The 19,471-nt window shown below is 44.3% G+C and overlaps 1 long non-coding RNA gene across 3 annotated transcripts; it reads right to left on the reverse strand.

Moving 5' to 3' along the window:
• Window positions 1-9,786: 9,786 nt before the first annotated feature.
• LOC125161779 (uncharacterized) lies at window positions 9,787-19,359 on the reverse strand. Of its 3 annotated transcripts, none has more exons than XR_007150751.1 (4): window positions 19,050-19,080; window positions 17,939-18,116; window positions 16,400-16,497; window positions 9,787-10,569 (listed from the first exon to the last, which is right to left on the reverse strand). It is a non-coding gene; the product is annotated as an uncharacterized LOC125161779 (long non-coding RNA). The 3 variants fall into 3 exon arrangements; XR_007150753.1 differs by lacking the exon at window positions 9,787-10,569 and adding an exon at window positions 15,437-15,517; XR_007150752.1 differs by lacking the exon at window positions 17,939-18,116 and having other exon boundaries at window positions 19,050-19,359.
• Between the last annotated feature and the right edge of the window lie 112 nt (window positions 19,360-19,471).

Here is a 19,471-nt window from a genome sequence, read left to right on the forward strand (position 1 = left end):
AAAGAGGACACAAAAGGTTTCGTTCACCAGCAATCTCTATTTCCTCTGATTTACAGTTTTCAGAAAGCAACAGTGTCGTTCAGCTGCAGGGTCACAGAGCCGCCTTCCGGTAGAATGCTGATCTGATGGCCTGCCCCGACGTACACACAAAATGAGTGGCTGACAGCCAATTCTTCATTACCAGGGGGCACAGCGGACACAGGGTCGTGGAGAACATGTTCACAGGGAGCCGGCCGGTCATTGCATAAGGGGCTGCTGCCCCCAGAGTTTGTTGCTGACTTTGATTCGGGCATCCTCTCAACGAATACCTTCTTGCCAAAGGAAGAGAGCATTATGCAGATAACACAAAATGGTTTAAAAAAAAAAAAAAAAAAAAAAAAGGCCCAAGGCTTTCCTCAAATCCCTTCTCTCTGTTTCCTGAGAGGCATTTTCTGGAATTCCCATCTGGAAAACTTAGGGCAACTCCAACATCAGTTACTGTGTTGGTCGCAGAATGATGAGTAGTTCTCGATTCTCTTGGAATGGTTGAGTAGAAATGACAAGGGAGGGGCAGGTGGGGGGCACTTTATTGTATTAGCAATGTTTGATTTCTTAGGTGAGGAGGACATGAGTGTCCTTGTATTATTCTTTATCCCTTTTTTTTTTAACATATCCCAACTATCACATAGTATATATTTTTTAAGTTTATTTAATTTTAAACTTTATTTTTTATTTTTTATTAAACATTTATTCATTTTTGAAAGAGAGAGAGAGAGAGAGAGAGACAGAGCGCGAGCCAGAGAGGGGAAAAGAGAACAGGAGACACAGAGTCCGAAGCAGGCTCCAGGCTCCGAGCTGTCAGCACAGAGCTCGGTGAGGGGCTTAAACTCACAAACCCCGAGGTCAAGACCTGAGCCAAAGTCGGTTTCTTTTTTTTTTTTTATTTTTTTTAAACGTTTTATTTATTTTTGAGACAGAGAGAGAGACAGAGCATGAACGGGGAAGGGGCAGAGAGAGAGGGAGACACAGAATCAGAAGCAGGCTCCAGGCTCTGAGCCATCAGCCCAGAGCCTGACGTGGGGCTCGAATTCACGGACCGCGAGATCGTGACCTGAGCCGAAGTCGGACGCTTAACTGACTGGGCCACCCAGGTGCCCCTAAAGTCGGATTCTTAACCGACTGAGCCACCCAGGTGCACCTGCCTAGTATGTTATTTTTAAGAAAAGTGCACTCGGGGCAAAATGGTTTTAAAAAAAAAAAAAAAAAGAAAAGTGCACTCACACACGAGGACTTGGGGAACTAATTCGATCCTCTTACGTAATCTATGTCTGTGTACCCTTTGATTGTTCCAGCAAGAGTTATTTCATGCAATTAAAATTTTCTCCACTCATCAAACATTTCTTGCTATTTTAAAAATTGTAAAGACATACACAGAAGCAAATAGCAAAGACAAAGCAGTGGTTCCTCTTGGGCCCCTGTTCTAGCTTCACTCCCCTCTCCGAAGATACCCACCCTCTCTGGTTCCGTGTATATCCTTCCAGACCATACTCTATATCTATATATACATGTATTTACACATATATGAATATAACATAATGTAAATATAGTGTCAGTTTTCACCTATCCATCTTTCTTGGGCATTGATCATTTAAGGTCAGCAAGAAGAAAGAACTCTTGGCCTGGGTTACAAGGCCAAGGAGTGACTGAAAGGAAAACTTGAATAAGAGAAAGACAGCTATGATCTTAGTGGTTAAACTTGCCCTAGACTGTGTGCCCAGACACTTGTCCGGGACATTCCAAGTGAGGGAACAGAGGGGCAACAGTCCCAAGCTGGGGTCGTTAGAACCTTTTCAGTCAGTTGTGCCTGGAGAACCAGGATGTCCCTTGGCTCAAGGGCTGGTGGCTGAGAGGTGGACCCTGAATGACCTGGCACACGTAGGTCAAAGCTGAGCAAAGAAGCCAGTTTTATGACCGAAGCTGCCTCCAGAGATGCTATGCTTGTGAATAGTTTATAATTGAGATGAAGTAGCTTCTCGTAAGAGTCAAGAGTGGGGTGAGTCACTGCTGAGGGAAAGCGTGGGTCACAGAGGAAGAACAAGGCCATGGTCCTATCGTCCAGCCTAAAGAGGGGTCTCCTTTCATCTCATGGGTAGTACTGGGAGATATAAGTCAACTAAGTGATAAATCTAAGTCAAATAAATAAGTATATAATCTTGGGGCCTCTGCCATTTTGTTGCTGCTTTGGGGGAAAACCACTTTTCCCTTTTTAAAAAAAATTTTTTTAATGTTTATTTTTGAGAGAGAGACAGAGTATGAGCAGGGGAGGGGCAGAGACAGAGACAGAGAGGGAGACACAGAATCCGAAGCAGGCTTCAGGCTCCGAGCTGTCAGCACAGTGCCCGACGTGGGGCTCGAACTCACAAACCGCGAGATCACGACCTGAGCCGAAGTAGGACGCTTAACCGACTGAGCCACCCAGGTGCCCCCAAACTCTTTTCCCTTTGACTCCACGGGCATGGGACTCTTCTGACGTAAAGTGAGACTTGCCCCCCGTGACAGGAGACCTGTAAACACATACCGTGTGCACATGGTGAGCACAGAGCCAGGTGCCCTGTCTGTTGGGACTTCCAGGTTCTTTGTGCATGTGTGTGTTTCCTCACTCTTCCTCACACCTTTCTCTTCCTCCTCTCGGGATGTAAAACAGAATCCCTTGGCGTATTTTATTTTCTCGTACAACCTTTTTTTTTTTATTTAGCTGGGTATTATAATCTGCATACCATAACATTCACCCCTTTTAAGGTGCACAATTCTGTGACCTTAGCAGAGACTTTTTCACTGGGGTCTGTTTTTCTTCCGGGTGCTTGCAGGTTGTTCTCTGTAGAGGCTCTTTTGAGAAGCAACGTTCTTCCTGGATTTGTTTCCCCCTGGCAAAAAAAAAAAAAGAGCTGCTAGAAAATAGGAGGTCTGCTCTCCCCTACAGCCGCCTCTGTCCGAGCTAACATAGCCTCCTGCCTGTGGTTGATTGGCATTCAGGCTGGCTTCCCCTACGCTGAGAGCACACTTCACTCAGGTTCTTGGCGTCGGATGGAGACAGAGAATTCAAGCAGACTCTATTGATTTTTGCTATCTCCTTGGTCCCCCCTTCCTCCCTCTTTCCCTAGAGGGACAGTTAGGAAGTAGCTAACAATCCTTGAAGCCAAACTGAGCTCCTGAATTCATTGCATTCTTAAAATAGGGGGAAAGAAATAAAAAATGGAGCCTCAAAAATATCACGTAGAAGCAAATTATGTTCCTGTCTGATTGCGAGGCAGCCCAGCAAATCCATAGCTTCAGGGATGACATTTGCCGAGACAGGATACTCCTTGATGTTAAGAAAATAATGGGCTGGCTTGTACAAGTGAGTATCTTTCTCCTTGAAACTAATTAGACAGTTCAGGAAACCTTGTCAGGGAAGGAATAGGTGATATTTGTCTGGTTGCCCACGCAAATTAATAATCCAGTGGCCAGAAATAACCACGGGTGCTCATAATTGTGTGAGAATGCATAGCAATTCCGAATTCACAAAACATTAAGAATTAAGGAGTAGTCACTAGCTTTCCAAAACAATTTGGCTTTTTTGTCCTGCTTGAAACTTTGTTGCATTGGACATGGCTGACGGCAACATAGGTCAGAGAACACAGAAATTTCCATGCTAAAAATTCTCAGCGTCATCCCGTGAATAGCCCAGACTGTAGAGTAAGAAAGCGTCTCCCCAAACCAAGGGCCGTGGGTACTACATGATCACCCAAGATCATGTGCCAGTGCAGAGTCGATTTTTACATTTTAAATTGACATTGCCGGACGCTTCCCTCTATAAAAGCTCATGAAAATTATAGCCTCCGGAGTTCCTGTGAAGTTGAGAGGTTGAGAAAGATACTAAATTAGCTTTCCTGGTCTTTGCTGCTTGTCTACCCTTGCAGCATTGAAAAACCACCAGACAGCAAAGTTTTCCTCCCACAGCCTCATGAACCAGGCAGGGGTGTGAATCGACATACCCGGGGGAGCTTATTAAAAATACAGAGGCCTGGGTCCCCTGTCTTGAGCTCATTCAGTAGATCTTGGGTGGGATAGAGGCCTCTGAAATTTTAACAAGCTCCCTCGACGATTCTGAAGCGCATCAATATTTGAGAACCTCTAATACGGTGAAAACGGTTTGAGCTTTGAAATCCAGCAGACATGAGTTCAGACTAAGAGGCCACCATTCTGTGACCTTGCGCAGGCTAATGCCGTCTGCGCGTTTACCTCGCTTGCGGGGCCGTAGGGAGGATTAAGTTAATGGCACGTGCTGAGTGTTGATCCTAATGCTGGCCACCCAGCGCATGATTAATACATGTTACTCCTTGTATTAGTCAGCCCTGGAAGCCATAGCAAAATAGCACAGACTGGGGGGCTTAAACAAGAGGCATTCATTTTCTCCCAGTTCTTGGAAGTCCCAGATCAAGCTGTTGGTAGGCCCGGTTCTCCGGAGGCCATTCTCCTTGGCTCACAGATGGCGCCATCTTGCTGTGTCCTCACATGGCTTCTTGTCTGCACCAGCGTCCTGGTGTCTCTTCCTCTTCATGTAAGGATGTCAGCTCTGTTGGGTTAGGGCCCCACCCTTACAACCTCCTTTAACCTTAACTACCTCTTTAAAGGCCCCATCTCTAAAAACAGTCACATGGGGGGTGAAGGTGTCACGTATGCATTTTGGGGGGATGCAGTCTGATTCATAACACTTCCCTTCACCCAATCCTTTTTCCCTACACTCCTTCCCTTTCCTGTCACCATCAGCCATGGCTTGTGTTTGAACTATCTGTAACTCAAAGGAATAAGTTTACAATACTCATTTGATAAAAGCACTGGTTGAAGGTGAGAGTGAGGACAGGGTGTGGGTATTTTGCTGAAGGCAGCGGCTTCCTAGCCATCCAGTCCCCAGAACCCTGGTCCAAGAATGTAACAGAGACTCTACTCTTAGCAAAAGGATCCGGAAAAACTCTCACCACTCAACATTACATGAAGGAAATAAAAAAAAGTGACCTAGATGGAGAAGGTACAGAATACCCCTGTGTCCAGATTCTGAGTTCTGTTTCTGAAGGGTGCTTTCTTCTTCCCCACTATGACAGATCACAGCAGAGAAAAAGAAAAGTCCTTTCACATTTCCTAAGTGGAAAGCTCAACTGTGTGATCTATTATTTCCTGACAGAGTGGTTACTTAGCACCTATTTTTAGAGTCCATAATACTCCATTTCAGACATGTGAGGCTTCATTCTAAGCAGGCGGCTTCCCCCGCCCCTACTGCCCAGATGTCTCCTCCGTGGTCACCTACAAAGCTCCGTAGAGGCCAGCAGCCTCATAATAGAATCTGTGATGTGAATTTTATTCATTCTGATGTTACAGGGCGCACCTCGCTGCCTCAGAACCCATCCCTGATGTAACTGGCAACGCACTGAAATGAGTCAGTCTATGAATCACTCGAGATGAAGTTAGAAATCTCCCGCTGCCACATTGTTCTCTTATGCATATTACAGCGAATTACATGTTCCGGCCTAGACTATGAATTTTATCTCTTTTCCGATTATGTTCCTCGGCTGTATATTTTTTTCCATGAAACTGAAGCAGGCTTCTAAAAATACATGCATTTATTATATATCTTCCTCAGCTTGATTTAAAATGCACCACTACGATTACTCTGAATTGTAAATGACAAACTGAATGAAGAAGGCTGGGAATGGTTATGTACTTACAAAATGCAATGAATATTTTTTTCTTTGGTAACTTAGGTGGAATTAAGCCTCCAGTTAGGGGCACTTCTGATGCGTTGTCGACAGGCCCTGGCCACTCCAGTGACCTGAATCAGTCAAAATGGCCCACGCTCTTTGCCCATCTCCCTCCTCTTTGCCCCATTTCTGGGAATGGGAGCTGTACGGTTTAATTCTAAAATGTCAGATCCCAAAGAGATCTTAGCATCTCTGAATTCAATCCCCTCTGTTTTCCTCGGCTTTTAATTAAAGCAAAGTCAAACATAATTTTCCGGCACTGTCCCACTGAGACAAAGGTGTAATTAATTTCCTGCTCCTAGGCTCAGCCATGTGATTTCCTCTGGCCAGTGGGATGTTAACAGATACGACACAACAACCTTGAAAAGTGCTTATGCAGTTGGACCCGCTGTCTTGTACTTCTGCTCTTGCCATGAGAATAATATGTCCGGACCAGCCTGCTGGGTCCAGGAGGAGGAAAAGACATGTGTGATCTGAATTGCCTCAGCTAATCTTCCTCAGCCAAGCCTAGAGCAGAGCTCCTCAACCGCTCCGCAGGTAATTGAGTGAGCCCCGCCAAGATCAGCAGAACCACCTAGCCAAGCCCAGCCTAGATCAGCCAAAACTCGGCCAACTCACAGATAGGTGAATTATAAGGATAAATGACCGTCATTTGGAAGTCATTGAGTTCGGGGATGATGCACGACACAGTATTTTGGAAGCAATAGCTGATAAGTTTGACCACTTGTTTGGCGTTGTTTTCTATTATCTCTCCATTGTCAAAGTTCTTTTTAATCTTTGTAATTATAAGTAATCTGCAGAATGATACTTCAAGACCATGTGAACATCCAGTAACTTAACTGACTGAGCTCCGTGGCACCCTCTTTTGTCTTAGAGCATTTCTTTGTCTTTAGCAGCGTAAGGCATTCTCTCTTGCTGGATCGCATTGACTAGTATTTTGTTAAAGATTTTTGCACTGGGGCATCTGAGTGGCTCAGTCTGTTAAGCGGCCAGCTCTTGCTTTCTGCTCAGGTCATGATCTCAAGGCTCGCGGGTTTGAGCCCCGCATTGGGCTCTGTGCTGACAGTGCAGAGCTTGCTTGGAACTCTCTCTCTTTCCTTCCCTCTGTCCCTTCCCTGCTCACACACTCTCGCTCTCTCTCTCTCTTTCAAATAAATAAACTTAAAAAAAAGATTTTTGCATCAGTGTTCATGAGGGATATTGGTCTGCACTTTCCTTGCAATATTCTTGTCATGTTTTGGTATCAGAATAGTGTCCTTACAATACGAATTGAGAAGTGATCCCTCCTCCTCCATCTTTATGAAGGAACTTGAGTAGAATTGGTATTCTTTCTTCCTTAAATATTTGGTGGAAGTCATCAGGGAAGTTATCTGGGACCAAATGGTGGTTGTAGGAAGGATGTGAACTATAAGTTTAATTTATTTAATAAACATAGGGCTGATCAATGAGCTATTTCTCCTTAAGTGAGTTTTGAGAGTTTATGTCTTTCAAGGAGTTTGTCCATTTCATGTAAGTCATGAAATGAATTGGGATAGCATTGTTCCTAATTTTGTTATTATTCTTTTAATATCTGCAAGATATATAGCGATATCACCTCTTTCATTCCTAATATCAATACCTCCTTTGTTTTTTCTTAGTATGTCTAGGAGGTTATCAACTTTACCGATATTCAGGGAATCTGTTTTTTATTTCACTGATTTTCCCTGGAATTTTTCTGTTTTCGATTATGTTAATCTCTTTTTTGTTATTTCCTTTCTTCTGCTTGGATTGGGTTTAATTTGATCTTTATTTCTTAATTTCTTAAGGTGGAAGCTTATACTGTCAATTTAAGGCTTCTCTAGGGATGCCTGGGTGGCTCAGTCAGTTAAGTGTCCAACTCTTTCTTTCAGCTCAGGTCATGATCGCATGGTTTGTGGGTTTGAGCCCCACGTTGGGCTCTGCGCTGACAGCACAGAGCCTGCTTGGGATTGTCTCTCTCCCTCTCTCTCTGCCCCTCCCCCACTCTCTCTCTCTCTCTCAAAATAAATAAACATTAAAAAGAAAACTTTTTAAAAATTTTTTAACATTTTTAACTTATTTTTGAGAGACAGAGAGACACAGAGCATGAGCAGGGGAGGGGCAGAGAGAGAGGGGAAGACACAAAATGTGAAGCAGGCTCCAGGCCCAGAACTGTCAGCACAGAGCCCAATGCAGGGCTCAAACCCACGAATGTTGAGATTACGACCTGAGCCAAAGTCGGATGCTTAACCGACTGAGCCACCCAGGCACCCTGTGATTATTTTTTTAATGTTACATTGATGCAGTTTTGGTTTCCTCTTTAACCCCAGAAATATGTACAGTGTATATGTTGGTGCATGTGTGTGTGTGTGTGTGTGTGTGTGTGTGTGTGTGCGTGTGTGCACGTGTGTGTGTGTGTATTATTTAAGAGAAGTAGAGATTTTTTGTGGTACCGATTTCTAGTTTTATCTTGATTAGATTGTGTTATTTGTACCTGTTTTTTGTACACTTATTAAGGCCTTTCTTGTGTTTAAATTTTGAAAAAGATTCAAAATAAATGTTTTTTTAAAAAATCAAGACCTTTTTAGAACCGTTTTAGGTTCACAGCAAAATTGAGGGGAAGGTACAGAGATTTCCCATATACCCTCTGTCTCCTCACATACATAGCACATGGGCATTTACAAAGATTTAATATCTGTTTTATGGTATAGAGTTGGCATTTTACAAATGGTATAGAGTAAGTCATTTTACAAATATGGTGTTCACGTCTTTTATATCCAAAATATTTTTTATCTGCCTAACCTTTAAAGGACTAAGTAAGAGGGTTATTAACATTTTCTCAGTATTATTGCTTTTCTGAAATTTTATACATGTAGTAGTTTTGGGTTTCTGCATTTTTGTGTCAGTAATCGGGCACATAATTATTTATGCTGGCAATTTTCTTTGTCTTTTGTATTCTCCTTCAAGAAAAGGTCACTCGCCATGTCCTTTTAATACTTCCCCTTAGAAGCCTCCATTTGATATTAATAACTCAGTTCCTACTCTGATTTTGCTTGTATTTGCCCAACTTATTTATTCCTTGTTTTCCTTTTTACCTTTCCTGGTCACTTGGTCTAGTACTGTTCCTTTGGGGCAGCGTGTGGTTGAACTTTGGTTTTTGCAGGTTGTGACTTCTTGTGTTTCCTGGGACTTTAGCACCCATGTCACTATCCCTGCTCTGCCTGAAGTCTTATCTGTACTCTTCCACATCTTCTTCACTAGTGCTCCCAAGAATACTCTCTCTCTGCCCACTTGAAACTACACTACTTTCGCCTGCACGTGGCCCCACTGCCACCTGCTAATTCAAAATTGCGTCCCCAGAGCCGGCAACCGTGCCCAGAACCCCGGAGGCTCTTCGATAAATGTTTAGTGAGTGATGATAAGTATAGCATTAGTTAGGGTCAGGTTCATTGGTAATAAAACCCAAATATCAGTGCCTTAAAAATGAGTCTCTCTCTCCCTTATGTAAAATTCTTAAGCCTTTAGGCGTTTAATGCAGAGCTGGTAAGAAGGCTTTGTTCCACGGAATTTCCCAGTTCCTTCTAAATCACTGTTCTGCCATTTCTAGAGTGTGTTCCTTATCCTCGTAGTCCAAGAGAGTCCACATTTCAGACCCCAAGATGGAAGAAAGAACAAAGAAGAACCAGCCGGAAGAGTGTTCCAGGAGTCTGTTCCGAAAGGTTCCTGGAATCTGCCATGCACACAAATACTTCTACTTGCATGGCATTAGCCGGAATTTAGTCACACAGCCATTCTTCCTACAAGAGAAGCTGAGATGTGTTAATCTGGGTAGCTGTGTGTCCAGCTAAAATTGTATTCCATGGAAGAACACTGAAGACCTGAGAAGGAATAGGCTACTTGCGGAAATCACAAGAAGATGGGAGCTGGGCCGTAGCGTGAATGAGGTAGCGTGGTAGATGGGCTACGAGAAAAGGAGGGCCTAAAATGTGAAGTCTTAGACAGCCAAGACCATGGATACAATCCTATAGACTCTTTATTAGCGAGGGTCCTGAGAAGAAACAGACAGCACTCTTGAAAAGGTGACGTGAGTTCAATGAAGGGACTCTATAAGAGGTGGGCGGGGCCGAAGAAGACTAATGTGGGCTGGCGAAGCACCCCAGGGCCAGCAACTGCAGGAAGCTACCATCACTTCTAGCACTGCTGAGGCAAGTGGAGAAACAGGTACTGGAACCCTGCAGCTGTAGTCGTAGGAAAGGGGTCTCAGACAAGAGCTGTGCTTTTGGTAGAGAGACATCGCCACCACAACACAAAGCCCGAAAGTGGAACTGGTGATATAATTTGCCAGGCCCGGTGCAACATGAAACAAAAGGGCCACTTGTTCAGACACTGCTGAGAACTCCAAGATGATGCCAGCAGGGCATTGAAGCAAGCCTGGTGCCCTTCCGAGCACAGGGCCCTGTGCATCTGTACAGGTCAAACATCTGTGAAGCTGGATTTGCCCGGCGGAGAAACAGCCAAGGACGAGTGCCCCCAGACTTCTCTCTCTTCCAGCCCTCTGACCTTTTCCAGTGCCTCTCACTGTCCATACCCAAATGGAAGTCGAAGCAAAAGTGTTGGGGTGAGGCAGTCCGTGGCGGTCGGCCCTGGGGGAGAAAATGGATGGCGTGAATCCGGAAACAAGCAGAGAATATCCAGCTCAGCTCTGGAGGGCCATTAGAGATTTTTCAGCAGAGTGACGTGTCCAATTAGTTTTTAGGAACAACTTTTTGGCAGCAGTGTGGAGGATGGATTGGAGAGCCTGGAGGCAGAAAGACCAATTAGAAGGCTATTATGTAAGTTCCAGAGTTGCCTTCTCTTTTTTTTTTTTTAAATATCAAACTCCCAGGAAGGAACAGATTTTATATTTATAACGCCGGCCAAATAACACACACGAACACATGTATACGTGTGCGTATATCTATATGAAACCCAGAGTCCACAAAACACAAAGCCTTAGTGAAACAATGCTTCACTTTACTAGAAGCAAAGTACTCTGATTTCATTAAAAAATGCTGGGTGCATATTACAATAATCCTTTCACAGTGTATGAGAATCAAACCATCATATTGTACGCCTTTAACTTTTATGTGATATATGTCAATCATTTTTCAATAAAGCTGGAAAAAATATTGCTTCCAAGCCACCATGTTGATTAAGAGCCACAGCTTTTAGCTTGAAAAACCTAGGTCTGAGAGTACAAAAGTAAAATAATAGCCCGCAAAGGTGTTCGTATCCTAATTCCCCAGACCCTGGGAATATGCGAGCTTACATAGCAAGAGGGATCTAGCAGAATTTATTTCATTGAGGACTTTGAGATGGGAGGCTATCCTGGGTTATCCAGGTGGGTCCAGGGTAATTACAAGGTCCTTATAAAGGAACAAGGAAGGAGAAAGGGTTGTTGAAGGAAGCAGCGTCAGGGTGGTGCAGCTGGCCATTGCTGGTTTTGAAGATCCTTGGCCATGAGCCAAGGAGTGTATTCCTCTAGAAGGTAGGAAAGGTAAGGAGTAGGATTTTCCCCCGGAGGCTTCAAAGAATGACGCCTTGATTTTCCGCAGTGACACCCATAGGTCTCTCACCGCTGTGTGGCGTCTTAAGCTGTAGCGTTTGTGGCGATTCATTACAGCTGACGATGAGAAACTAGTACCCAGGGGCAGATGGTGAGAGTCGGAATGAGGCCGCGTCAGGGGGGATGGATGGAGAGGAGAGGACTGGATGTTCTAGTAGGACCTTTAAATGTGGAGTCCAGGTTCTCTCTTAGGGTGGAGGGCCACAGGACAAATCACAGTTTTTCTTCCTCTAGCGTTTTACATTTGCAGGAGGACTCAAATGAATGTCAAAGACTTAGCGGGGCAAAAAAAAATCTGTTTTAAAACTCTGTCTTCGTGGTGTGAGTGTAGGGATTCAGGGCAGCTCAAGACATTGTGCTGTCAACCTGTGAGCTGATCTGGAAGGTGGAAAGAGCCACCTGGATGGTGTCTTTTTAACTGACTAGCCTCGCTCTCACAGATGACTCTTGGATGTATGTAGAACTCACAAAGCCAAGCAAATAATGTTGATTTTTCTAGAAATTGAAAGAAGAAAGTGCTCCAGTATGGAAGAGGCCGTCAGCCACACAGTGGGGCTTGAAGGCGAATGATTTGTAAATGGGCAGATCACCACATGAGTTTGTGCAAGGTGCTTGTATCAATAGTTGGACGCAGGGCAGGAAAGTCAGCAACAGGATCTGGTAATGATCAGCTTACATAAATAATCAATTTGCATTTATAAGCTACTTGTGAACGCACAAACCGTCTGAAAAAAATCTAACAAAAACTAGAAAGCCTACTTTAAAATAAATCATTTACAGTAGCAGTAGAAAACATAAGGTGTCTAAAAATCTAACTATGAGCAATACTTTTACATAGAAAATGATAAAACATTATAGAAAGACATAACAAGCTCTAATACATGAAAAGCTACTCCATGTTTGTGGATGGCAGGACGGTCTTAAAGATGCCAGATCTCCCAAATTGTTCTAGAAGCACAGTGCAAGAAAAGTCATACTTCAGTCAACTATGTGCTCGTGTCCATGCACACGTGTGGGGAACTTAACATGATAACCCTAAGGTGCAGGCGTACGAACAAAGAGTCAAGAAATCACTGGGGCTGTTGGCAGTTTTGCCCTCCCAGATGTCATTCCTTGTTATTAGGCTGTGTCCAATAGGACTGTGCGGTACAGGAGCAGGAAAAGGACACACAGGCTAGTGGGACAGAACAGCAACAGATCGTGTACCCATGTAACCATGGTCAATGACAGAAGGACACCACAACTCAGAGGGAAGGGATGGACTCTTCAATAAACGGCCATGAGACAAATGATTATAGGAGAAAACATAAAAACTGGACTCGGATAGAGAAAGCAAAACTTAACACTTTTAAAAGGAAGATAGAGTAGAATCATCTTTTCACATCGAGGAAGGAAGTAAAGTCGAAGGCACACACATACACACAACAGAAAGGGAAACACAGATTCATTCGATTTCGCTAAAATTTAAAACCTTTGAGTACAACCAAAGACACCGTAAGCAACATGAAAATGTAAACGAAGCCTGGGAGGAAAATGGTGTATACAGGTAACTAATAAAGGAGCAGAATCCAGGATATGTTAATAATTCTACACATCAGTAGGAGTCAGCCAACCCAGTAGGTAAGCAGGCAATGGATATTTATTGGCAATTCACAAAAGAGAAAACCTGAACCACCAGTGAATATGCAATGGCATGTTCCACTTCACTCGTCAGTGAGGAAATGAAAACAAAAATGAGATTCCCACTCTCGCCAAAGTGGCAACAGTTTTAAAATGTGGCCCTATCAGGTGTTGGAGAGGATGTAGAGGAAAAAAGCACCTTCATACTTTCCCGGTAGGAGAATAAACTGGTACAAGTAATTTCTTTCTTTCTTTCTTTATTACATTTATTTTTGAGAGATTGAGTGCAAGTGAGGGAGGGGCAGAGAGAAAGGGACAGAGAATCCAAAGCATTTTGACACGGGGATTGAAATCCCAAACCACGAGATCATGACCTGAGCCGAAGCCAGAGGCTCAACCGGCTGAGCCACCGGGGCACCGCCGGATACAAGCATTTTAGAGAACACTCTGATGGTATCTAGTGACCTTGAAGAAGAGGCGCAAAGTTGACGACCTGAAACCCCATTCCTAGCAATGTTTCCTGGAGAAACTAAGGCATGGACACAGGACCCAAGCATCATTCAAGCATCATTTATACTGGAAACAAAATATCCATCATTAGGAGACCGGACAAATAAACAGTGACTTAGTCACCCAAGGAGGTACTGTATGATAGCTAAGAATGAATTAACCGGAGCCTTGTATATCTCCGCAGATAAATCCCGACAACATAATGTTGAAGCGGAAAATCAAGTTGTAGTAAAATAAGTATAGGAACATAGCATGAAAAACACTATTTTTTGTGTGTACAAACATACGTATGAAAATTATAAAACAAATATCAAAATGGTAAGCCCCAAACTCAGAATAGGAGTTTGTTTAAGAAAGGTGGAGGGGCACCTGGGGGGCTCAGTTGGTTAAGCATCCAAGTCTTGGTTTCAGCTCAGGTCATAATCTCACAATTTGTGGGATTGAGCCCTGCATCAGGCTCTGCGCTGACAGCACAGAGCCTGCTTGGGATTCTCTTTCTCTGTCTCCTCTCTTTGCCCCTCTCTCTCTCTCTCAAAAAAAAAAAAAAAAAAAAAAAAAAAGGAGGGAGGTGAATGGAATGGAGGAGGGTGGGAATACACAGAAGGCTGTATCTGTAATGTTTCTATCTTACACTCATTATCCTATTTTATGCTTTTGTTTACACGGCTTTACATGCTTGAATAATTATATTTAAAAACTCAAGCGCTTCACCATGGCAACAAAGTCACCCACGGTCTTGCCCCCTCTGAGGTTGTCTTTGCGGATCCTTCCAGTCTCCCCGTCCATCACTCCTGTGTACTACTGGGCTCCAGAGATACCAAAGATTCCTGTTGTTTCCTGAATACATTCCTTTTCACAGCTGCATGCTTTTGCTTATGCTCTCCCCCGCCCCCCAAGGTCTTCCATTCTAGACCCCACGTGGAAAACTCCATCCTTCCAGATTCATTTTCTATTCATCTATCTCTGGTATTCTCCAAGGAAATGCTTCTCAAGCTCCAACGTGCATAGGAGTCAGCCTTAGATCTTGTTAAAATTTTAGCAGGTTCTGATTCCGCGGGTTTGGGTAGGGGCCCCCATTCTGCCTTGCTAATAAGCTCTCAGGTAATGCCAATGGTGGCACAGGTCGGAATCACACTATAGTAGCCAGACCCTTCTTCTTGGGTAGTTAGAAGCTCCCGGCTCCAGATTTCCACAGCCTCCTCTACGTCCCTTATTATAATATCCATTGCGTTGTTCTCGGTCTGTTTTTTATATCCAACCTTTTTCATGACACTCTGAAAAGTAGTTATCTCGTAAGGGTAGTAATCCTGCCCGGGGCCTCACTGCGTGGCCAGCACCTAGCATTCCCTCGCTGAAATATCTGAAACGTTCCAGTGTTAAAAATACAATTGCCTGTTGCACCTCTGGTGAAACCTCATTAAATCTGTTCAAACGTTTCTGTGTTTTATATCCCAGGCCAGTAGCAACAGGTAGGCAGAGCGGTAAATGCATAGTGTGTGCAGATCCGGTCTGAATAGGTTCCTAATTACGGTGCTCAACTGGAGAGGGGAACTGGAAACCCTTAAAAAGGTTCAGAACCCTTAGGGCAGAGAGAGCTTTGGAGATCCAGGGGATTTTCGTTACTTAGTCACAGGGCATGGATTTTGTTCTAAGCATTATGATGGTTAATGGGAGGTTTGTAGACCTGTTGTGAGAACATAGGCCCTCTGAGAAAGATTGAAAGGGCAAACGCAGGGCTGGCTGATGACTAACAGCCTGGCCAGGGTTCCTGCCCGCTGGGAATCTTCTCCGTGGCCCTGTTGCACCCTGTGCATGTACCTGCGGAGGCTGGCGGGTGCAGGGAGGGCGCAGCCCAGCACGTGCCCCCACCTGCCCACCCGTCCCAACTCTGGCCCTCCCGCTTAGCGGCTGTGACTCCCTGAGCAACTTACTTCGCCTTTCCCGACCTAGGAGCGCCAGCTTTCAACCGAATACCGCGTGGACGTATACTGAAGATATAGTCCTTGTTTATCTGAAATTCAGTTTGTAATTGGGGACGCAATATTTGAATCGGCAAAATGATCTGGGACTCGCCTTGTTTCTAAAATGAGGTGCTAATGGTACCAATCTCATCAGGTTGTGAGGCCGAAATAATTTAATATGCGGAGAGGACTTAGAATGGGACCCGGCTCAGAGCGTGTTACCCATAGGATCAAATCCACATTCCTCAGTCTTGGGGCGGGGGTGGGGGGGTACTTTCAAGACTTGCACCTCCCCCCTTGTCTTCCCAGTCTCCATTACCACTGCCCCTCCCCTCCGTGATTCCATGCCGGGCCTACACCAAACCAGGTCCTGCCTCTGCTCCCGTTCTTGGCAGCTGCCTCTACCCAGAATCCCTTTCTCGTGAGCGCCCTGAAGAGAAGCCACTAGTCCAGAGTAGCTGTACTTAAGACTGCCCCTCTGTGGACTTCTCTGCTCCACCGCTGTGAGCCTCACCTCGTGAGCCCCTTCACAGCGCTTTATACAGACCTTTATCTGTCCCTGTCTCACTGTAGTAAACTTGTTTCACTCTTTGTGTTATATTTTCTTTAACAGTATCATGTGTGTGTGTGAATTAATGTTAATCCACGATCTGGTGCTTTTCGTTACTATCTGAAGTCTCTTAATCAGGAACTCCTATACCAAGGGTGATAGGTGAACATTTAAAGAGCTGCCCAACTTCAAATGTTCTTATTTAAGTCTGCACCAGAGGACTTGCTCTTTGAGTAAGGGGTGTGGAAGTAATTTCTCACTTATAGAATGGGTGGTATTCAAAATATACAGTAGAGCAGAAGGACTTCACCTTGTCCTGTCGTGGGCAGAACAGAGGAAAGCCAAGATCTAAACCGCACACAGCCCTGGGTGTTGCACTTACTGGAGGCTTCTCCCATCTGATTTGATTGATTTCATCTATTGTCAGGATACAGATGCACTTGCCTCTAGTGAAACTTTCAGTGCCAGGTGTTGGAGAGTCTGAAAGAACAGAGAGCAAAGACTTCACCAGAATTACAGAACAGATTGAGAGCTGGTTTTTTTTTTTTTTTTTCCACTTGCTTGCTAATAAAAGTTGGTTCACCGTGTGGAAAGTGGGCTAAGATGTGCCCTCATCGTGCTGTACCACCTGGTAGGGAGGGGGTGGGACAAGGGACATCTGTATCCTTTCTTGTACCCTACGCGTTGGAGGCCACTGTCATCCACCAAAAGGGACTCGATGATCACGAAACCAGATTGGTTTAGTTCAGTTTGCAACGCTTTGTCTTTCCAACCAAAGGTGAGCTCGAGAGTCGGGACCTGTGTTTCACTCCAGCCCCTCCCCCTGCAGCTGGCCCAGCAGGAGGTGCTCAGTATGGAAGGGGTGACAGGACCCTTGGAAGACCCTTATTGCAGAGCCAGCTTGAAAACGTTGAGACAGAATCAGACATCCAATTAGCCAATATGATCAGGGTGAAAACACAGAAAAAAACGAAGGATACACGAGAAAGGAACGCTTTGATACACCTTCCTTGAAATTCTCTAAGAAACCGCTTTCCCTCTTGAGAATTCATGATACATAGCATCACCTTCACATTAAAGGTGTTGAAGAGTGTTCTAAAAAAGTAAATCCTCCTCAGGCACTTTACCTCTGGGTATTCTTCCTCAAACCTGAGGCCTTAGTCCAATCAAGAGAAAACATCACTCTAACCCAAATTAAGCAACATTTTACAAAATGTCTGGCCAGCACTCTTCAAAACTGTCAAGTTCATGATAAACAAGGGAAGACTGAGAAACTGTCAAGATCAAAGGAGCCTATAAAGAGAAATCCTAAGTACAGTGTAGGATCCCGGATGACATCTCAGAACAGAAAAAAGACATTAGTGGGAAAATGGATAAAATCCAGATATGTCTGGAGTTTAACTGATGGCACTGTACCAATGTTAATTTCTTAGTTTTGACAAATGTACATAGGTAATGACAGATGTTAATATTAGTGGAAACTGCATGAAGGATATCTGGAAACTGTATTCATCACTTTTCGGTGCAACTATCATTATTCTAAGATAAAAAGTTCATTTAAAAAAGAAGTTTTAAAATAAGGTAGATATTTGAATGACAATTGTAGAAAAAAGAGGAATCTAGCTTTTGACACTAATGAAGTCAAACATTTAAAGGCAAGTCATAGGGGCGCCTGGGTGGCTCAGTCGGTTAAGCGTCCGACTTCAGCCAGGTCACGATCTCGCGGTCCGGGAGTTCGAGCCCCGAGTCAGGCTCTGGGCTGATGGCTCAGAGCCTGGATCCTGTTTCCGATTCTGTGTCTCCCTCTCTCTCTGCCCCTCCCCCGTTCATGCTCTGTCTCTCTCTGTCCCAAAAATAAATAAACGTTGAAAAAAAAATTGAAAAAAAAAAAAGGCAAGTCATGGATTCCAGGAAGAGCCACCTGCTAGGCTGGGCCTGATCCTGACCACTCGCCACCGAGGTCCTATCAGCTTTTCAGTTAGAATCTTGTTTCCACTTGGTTAATCTGCGTGGCTTTGTTAAGGATAGATGGCTGGCTATCGTGTACGATCGACTTTGGGAGAAGTGGAATAAACCTCTTCAGGGCTGCATCTGCAAAGCTAAAGGCATAGAGAATCACAAACATCACAGTGTCACATTCCTTTCTTCTCATGAGTATTAAGCATGGAGACCTACTCCCTCAAGTGCCTCCCGCAGGACTTGGCACACTACTGGTATATCGGAAATATTTGCTGGCTTTATGTTACCATGGCCCAGTTCAGAGTTGCCCACTTACTCTGATGGGGGGAAGAAACAACAACAACAAAAAAACCAACTCCAAAGTGGATATGAAACTGAGCTCTTTCTGCTGATGTTGGCTTTGGGGCCTTTATTTTAAGTGCAAGAGGAGGGAAACTTGTACTTTTTTTTTTTAATGTTTATTTCTGAGAGAGAGAGAGAGACAGAGACAGAGGGCAAGCAGGGGAGGGGCAGAGAGGGAGAGGGAGACACAGAATCTGAACAGGCTCCAGGCTCTGAGCTGTCAGCACAGAGCCCGATGGGGGGCTGGAACTCCTCAACCACGAGATCATAACCTGAGCCGAAGTCGGCTGTTTGACCGGCTAAGCCACCTAGGCGCCCCCATACTGTACATTTTTTTAAATGATTGTTCCATTAATCAGTTTTATGATTACAAAAATGGTAAATAATATTAGTCAATACTAGTCAATGTAGCACTTACTATGGGCCAGGTGGTATTCTAGGGCTTTACATATACTAACTCGTTAAATTCTCACAACAATCCCGTAAGCTGCTTACCGTATTCATTCTTGTTTTACAGATGAAGAAAGTGAGGCACAAATTAGTCACGTATCTTTCTCAGGATTATATACATTTTGCTATTTGATAAAAACACTTTATGTGGATGAACTAGGATTTGAACTAGATTGTGTCGCTTCAGAACCCACGCCTCTAATCATGACACTACAGCTGTGCCCCATGAATTCATTTGCAAAGTGTGAGACTGTGGAAGCCAGCTCCAAAATGGTACTCACCTCCTGGAATTCATCCCCTTGTGTAGTCCCCTTCCATGAATCAGGATTAGTCTGCATGTCCGATAGAACATCGTGGAAGTGACTGTGTGTGACATCTGAGGCTAGGTCACAAAAGGCATTGCAGCTATTCCCCTGGGTCTCGAGGGTAGCACTGACTCTGGGGGAGGTCAGCGCTATGCTGTGTAGACACTCACGGGTAATTGTGGAGAAGGAACCCACCTGGCAGCCATGTAAATGAGGCACATTGGAAGCAAAAGCTCCAAACCCAATTAAGCTTTAAGTGAGCACGGCCTCTGCTGACATCTGACTGATCCTAATGAGAAATTGCAAGCCCAAACTACCCAATGAAGCTGCTCCAAAATTCTTGACCCATGGTAACTGTGAGAGAAAATACATATTCGTTGTGTATTCAAGTTGCTAAG

The sequence above is a fragment of the Prionailurus viverrinus genome, chromosome A1 (assembly GCF_022837055.1).
Source record: "Prionailurus viverrinus isolate Anna chromosome A1, UM_Priviv_1.0, whole genome shotgun sequence".
NCBI lineage: Eukaryota > Metazoa > Chordata > Mammalia > Carnivora > Felidae > Prionailurus > Prionailurus viverrinus.